Source organism: Mesoplodon densirostris, chromosome 18 (assembly GCF_025265405.1).
Source record: "Mesoplodon densirostris isolate mMesDen1 chromosome 18, mMesDen1 primary haplotype, whole genome shotgun sequence".
In the NCBI taxonomy this organism is placed as follows: domain Eukaryota; kingdom Metazoa; phylum Chordata; class Mammalia; order Artiodactyla; family Ziphiidae; genus Mesoplodon; species Mesoplodon densirostris.
The window spans coordinates 16,223,190-16,228,546 of NC_082678.1; positions in this window are offsets into that span (position 1 = coordinate 16,223,190).

The window sequence follows — 5,357 nt, forward strand, 5'->3', positions numbered from 1 at the left end:
TGTCCTGCTTCCCCAGTCCTGTGATTATCATAAACAGCAATAATGGTTAAAGCGGTCGGGAGCAGGACAGCCAGGGCTGGGGGGTGCCCTGGGTCACCACAGCTGCGTGGGGTCGTGAAGGTGGGCAGTCTGGACCTGTGACAACTGCGTGGGAGGGACCGCCCCCACCCCTGCCTCTGCCTTGCCACGTAATGCCCTCCCCTAAGAGATGGCTCTCTGGGGCTAGGGAGCAGGGCATGCTCAGGGCCCAGTGTGTCTGAGCTCTTAAGGACTCATGGAGACCTGGCCCTAGCACAGCCTCACCTACTGGGTCCTCACACTCCACCAGACTGAGACCCTTGGGGACATTATTAAATGGCACCGGCCAGTTCTCACTCTGATTCATCCACCCAGGTGGAGCCAGGCACCTCTGTTCTTAGCAGGTCCCCTCAGGGGTTCCTGATGCAAGTATTCCTCGGGCCTCACAGGCAGAAACATGGCTATCGGTGTTTGTGGAACTGGCAAGTGGGCATTTGGTGGCCTCTTGGAGCCTGGAAAGGAGAAGGGGCAGACCTGGTGACAGAGGGAGGGACAGCTGTCAGCCGAGGGCCAGCAGAAAGGCTCTCTGCCAGGATTCGGTTGACCCTCTAGCCACAAGGGCCAGCTGCAGACTGGACCGTGCCCAGGTACTGATGGGCCCCAGCCCGGGGCAGAAGAGAGAGCGAGAGAGAGAGAGAGAGAGAGAGAGAGAGAGAGGACAGGCAGCCTGGGGCTGTGGGGTGAGACACCGAGAGAGCGAGGACATACAGGACACGAGAGGAGAGAGAGAAAGAAGGGGCGGTCTGCCCAGGTACTTGGGGGCTTGCAGGGACTCATGCCCTTCAGCCCCCTCCCTGCCCGCTGGCCCAGGCTGGCTTTAGGGGAGGGGCCACCACCCTTGCTGGAGAGGCTGCAGACCAGACAGTGTGGCTCTCTGGTTCACCAGGGATGAAAGTCATTGTCACCCAGTGCCCACAGTGGAGACACATGCCACCAGCCAAGGGCACAGAGTCTCCGTGTTCTCTCAGACTCCCACGGCTGAGCCAGCTCCCATCCACAGAAGCTGGAGGATTCCAGCAAGCCAGTGCCTCCCAGTCCTGTTGTCTAGCTCAGGGTCAGCAAACCTGCTCCATGAAGGGCCGGGCTGTACATAGGTTAGGCCTGGTGGACCATACAGGCTCTGTCTCAGCTCCTTAGCTCTGCTGCTGCAGCAGGAAAGCAGCCGTCAACTGTGCAGGTGAATGGGTAGGGCTGGGTTCCGATAAAACTTTATTTACATAAACAAGCGGAGGGCCAGATTTGCCCTACAGTCTCTAGTTTGTCAGCCCCTGGTCCAGGGACTGTGATACCATAGGCCTGCCCAACTGTAGAAGTGGAAAAAGGGGAGGGGGCCAGGGAAGCCCAGTCACCCCCAACTTGGCAAGACTTGGGGCTGCCAGGCCTCTGGGGTCTCTGTCCCTTAGGAAGGGAAGCCTCCCAGCCAGGGCTCTTCCTCTGGTGTGGGACCTGGGGAGACTGGCCCAGAGAAGCCAGGGTTGGCAGTCTGGGTGGATGAAGAATGGAGGCTTGAGGCAGCCACGATGGTACCTCGAACTTGAACCCTGGCCCAGGAGACAGTCATCTGGGTGTCCAGAGGCCAGAGAACACTTTCTCCTCTCACTGGGTGATCTCTGCAGCCCAGAGCTCATCTGAGATCCCAGGAGATGTCTCAGAGCCAGAAAGCAAGCCAGGCGTGCCCTCCCTCCTGAGACACTGCACACGCAGTGTGCGGGCCAGGCCCAGAGCATCAGCCAGATCAGACCCAGGGCCAGGAGGGCTAGGCCTGGCCCTGATGTCCTGCCCAGACGGGAGGCCCCCTGAGTGATACAAACCCAGAGGGGCTGCACTTGGGGCCTCTTTGGCAGGACCGGCTTGAGCCACCCCAGAGGTGCCGGCTACCCTGTGCCTGGAGAAAGCCATTGCTGAATTGGGCACCAAGGCCTTGGCCTGAATCCCAAGCTCCCTGTGGTCAGCAGAGGGGAGAGGCAAGCGGGGAGTTCTCGGGACAGGAGGGTGCCTGGGGAGCCTTTGCCCGGGAAGGTGGAGGGTGGGCTGTCTCCTTCCTGGATCTGGAGCCCTCAGGGGCTCCCACAGCCAGTGGGCCATCCCTTGCTGCCCCTATCTGGGAGCTGGTGCATCCCTTCCACCCCCATTCTCTTCCTCTCCCTGTTCAGAGATTTGGTTGTCCTCATCTCTGTGCTCCCAAGGGACAAGTGTCTGGGGGTGTCCCCCGCCCGCTCCGCCTCCACCCAGAGAATTTTCCTGCCCCCCACGCTCCGGCCTCCTGATCTCACTGCTTCTCTGTTGGGCAACATTATCATTTCATAATACTCTGAAATATACATGAAGTTGGCTGAATGCAGACAAAATTGCACCATTTACTGCATGAATATTTCATGCTGGCTTTGCTCCGAGGTGTCCGTCTGATGGAGCTGGGAGCCTGCTGCCCTGAACCTCCCTGCCCATTCGCCTCCAGCGTGGGAGTGGGCAATGCCAGCTTCTCTGCTGAGTTGGGGTTGCCCGAGGAGGAGGGAGGAGACTATCGCTGAGGGGTTCACGGGTGGTTGGGGGAACCATCGGGGTTTGTGGGCATAGGGTGTGTCCTGAGTTGCTCTGTGGCAGCCACACCGCCACTTTGTAGGCTGGGTATTCAGAATAAAACCTCAGAAAGGCAGAGAACCCTGGGGAGGGGCAGGAACCACAGGGCACCCGCTGGCTGCTTTTCCCTAATGCTCTGGCACTGGCTGCTACTATTCGGGGGTGCAGTGGGCAGAGCTCCAAGTATCTGGCAGGGAGGCTGCCACTTCTCATCTGCCCACTGCCACCTCCCTGACCTGGCCCTCTGTGAGCCAGGTATGGCAACCTCACTCTTCCACAAACTCCAAGGCCAAGGGCCACAGTGCTGGGGAACAGGACACCCTGCACCTGGGAGGACAGGAGGGGGACCCTGTGCATGAGTACGTGTGTGCGCACCCGCGCACAGGGGACACAGTACACAAGTGACACTGGTGTTTGCTCCCAGGAAGATGTGGGAGAGGCTCTGCCGCTTGCCAACTGAGCAGTATGAAGCCCCCACTTCTCAGTGCCCCCTCCCACAGGCTCCCCTATTTCACCAAGGCAAGGGCAGGCCGAGGGGACAGGCGCCAGCGACTCCGATATCATCGTCCCCAGTGCTCTGGATACTGCAGTGTCCTTTCCCTTTGCCCCTGCCCTAGTCCGCCTCCTCGCTCAGGTCCTGAGTCCTTCAATGCAAGTGACGGACTTCCTCTATCTACTGTCCCCTCCACCCATCTGATTACTGAGTCATTCATTTCTTGAGCACCTGCTGTGTGCCAGGCATCGTGATGGCACTGAGTATGCAGCTGAGAACAAGGTGTATGTGGTCCCTGTCCTCATGGACTTGCAGTCTCCTGGAGCACAGAGACAATAGACAAGAAACTGAGAAAATATTTACAAGTCAGCCTCAGTGCTGTAAAAACAGGGTCCTGAGATAGAGGCTAACGGTGGGACGGACTTGAGACAGCGTGGTCATGGAGGACATCTCCAAGGGGGTGACTTGTAAACTGAAGGACTAGCAGAAGCTGGGTGTGGAGAGACTGAGGGGAACAGCATTGTAGGCACAGGGAACGGCATGTATGGAGGCCCTGAGGCAGAGGGGCCTTGGCATGTCCAAAGAACTGAAAAAAAGTCCACAGCAGCTGGAGTCAGGTGTACAAGGCAGAGTTGGAAAGGGAAGCAGGGTGGTGACCAGCAGGGCCCTGGGGGCCAGGGGCAAAAATATGCATTTTCTTCAGAGAGGAAAATGAGATCATTAAGAGGTTTTAGGTGGTAGAGAGGCACAGTTCAGTGTAGGCCTCATTTTAACTCCTTCTCCCTGGCTGCTGTGGGAGCTGGAGTGAGGCCAGTGGGGTCTGCAGTGGTCATTGGAGGGTGAAGTTGACTGCTTCACAGAAGCAACAGCACAGAAGATTGGGCCCAGCTGGAGGAGTCCTTGCCGAGGGCAGGGGTGTGGTAGAAGAGGGCAGGGCTGCCACGGCAGGAGCTAAAAGTCAACATCCACAGTCCCAAGTAGGCAAGAATGTGTAGGCCCATTGCCAAAGACAGGGTGGAGAGGTGGGAAAACCGCGTGCCCTCTCTGGGCTCTTAGAAGCGCTGGTCCACAGTGATCCCCAAGAGCCTGTCAGCTTGAGCCACCTCTGTCATTCGGGAGCCCCCAACCCCTTTCGGGGAACTTAGCTGGGCTCGCACCCACTGTCACCCCCAGCAGCTCTGAAAACGGGCTTCTCGAGGAGAAAGACGATTTCCCAGATGAGGGGATTTGGAGTTCTTTCAATGAGGCATGAAGTCCCTTCAGCACATTCTAGAAGGCCCATCCCCTTCTCCTCCCTGACCACAGGGGAAGGGGGTGACAGTGGGTGGCTGCTGCTTCTGTCCCTTCTCTCACCCACGGTACCCAACACCCCATCAAGCCTGTTCCAGGATCCGGTGGATCCACGGTTCTGCGCATGGGAGGGGCTGCGGGGCAGGGCGGGGCAGGGCAAGGCAGGAAGGGTGAGCTGCTTACAGACTTGGGACAGACAGAGAGGAGAGAGGCTCGGGGACAGATGCCCCACCCTGCACTTCTGGGAGTGAGCAGGGGCGTGCTGTGTGTTGGACGGCAGGCGCACCCAACCCCAGGCACCCTCACTGGAGCAGGGCCAGGAACATCCCTGCGCACGCCCGGGGCTGCAGACACGGGGCAGTAAACACACCAAATAAATAACGGGAGAACGAGGCAAAGTGCAGAAATGGGGCCTGTTCTGTTGCTCAGAAGCGGTTGGGATGAGCCCCCAGCGCCTCTGCCCTCTGCCCTGCACCTCTCCTTACTGGATACTGTTTCCACTGCTCCCTCTGCAGTCCTCCCTGCCTCCCCTCTGCTCTGGCGCACTCTCAACCCCTCTCTCTCTCTGGCTCGGATATCACACCTTTCCTTCCCCTTCCTCCCCACTCCATCCCTTTCCGGGGTCCCTCGGCCACTCTGTCTGGCGGTAGCTCCTTCTCATGACAGGCCTCACCCTGTCCCTTGTGTGCAGCCTGCCGCCCTGTGCAGGGGTGCAGGCCCTCCCTCCCAAGTGGGCGGTGGTCCCCTGCCCAGCTGGAAAGTGCCCTCTCTGCCTTGGCCACCCCTAAGAAAGTCACTTCCCCGCCATCGTGGGCCACCATCACTGGCCAGTGCCCCACTCCTGCAGCTTCCTGGGCCGTCTCCTCCTCACTGGCCAGTGGCTGGTGCAGCACCTTGATTTATCTGGAGGCAGCGTCCG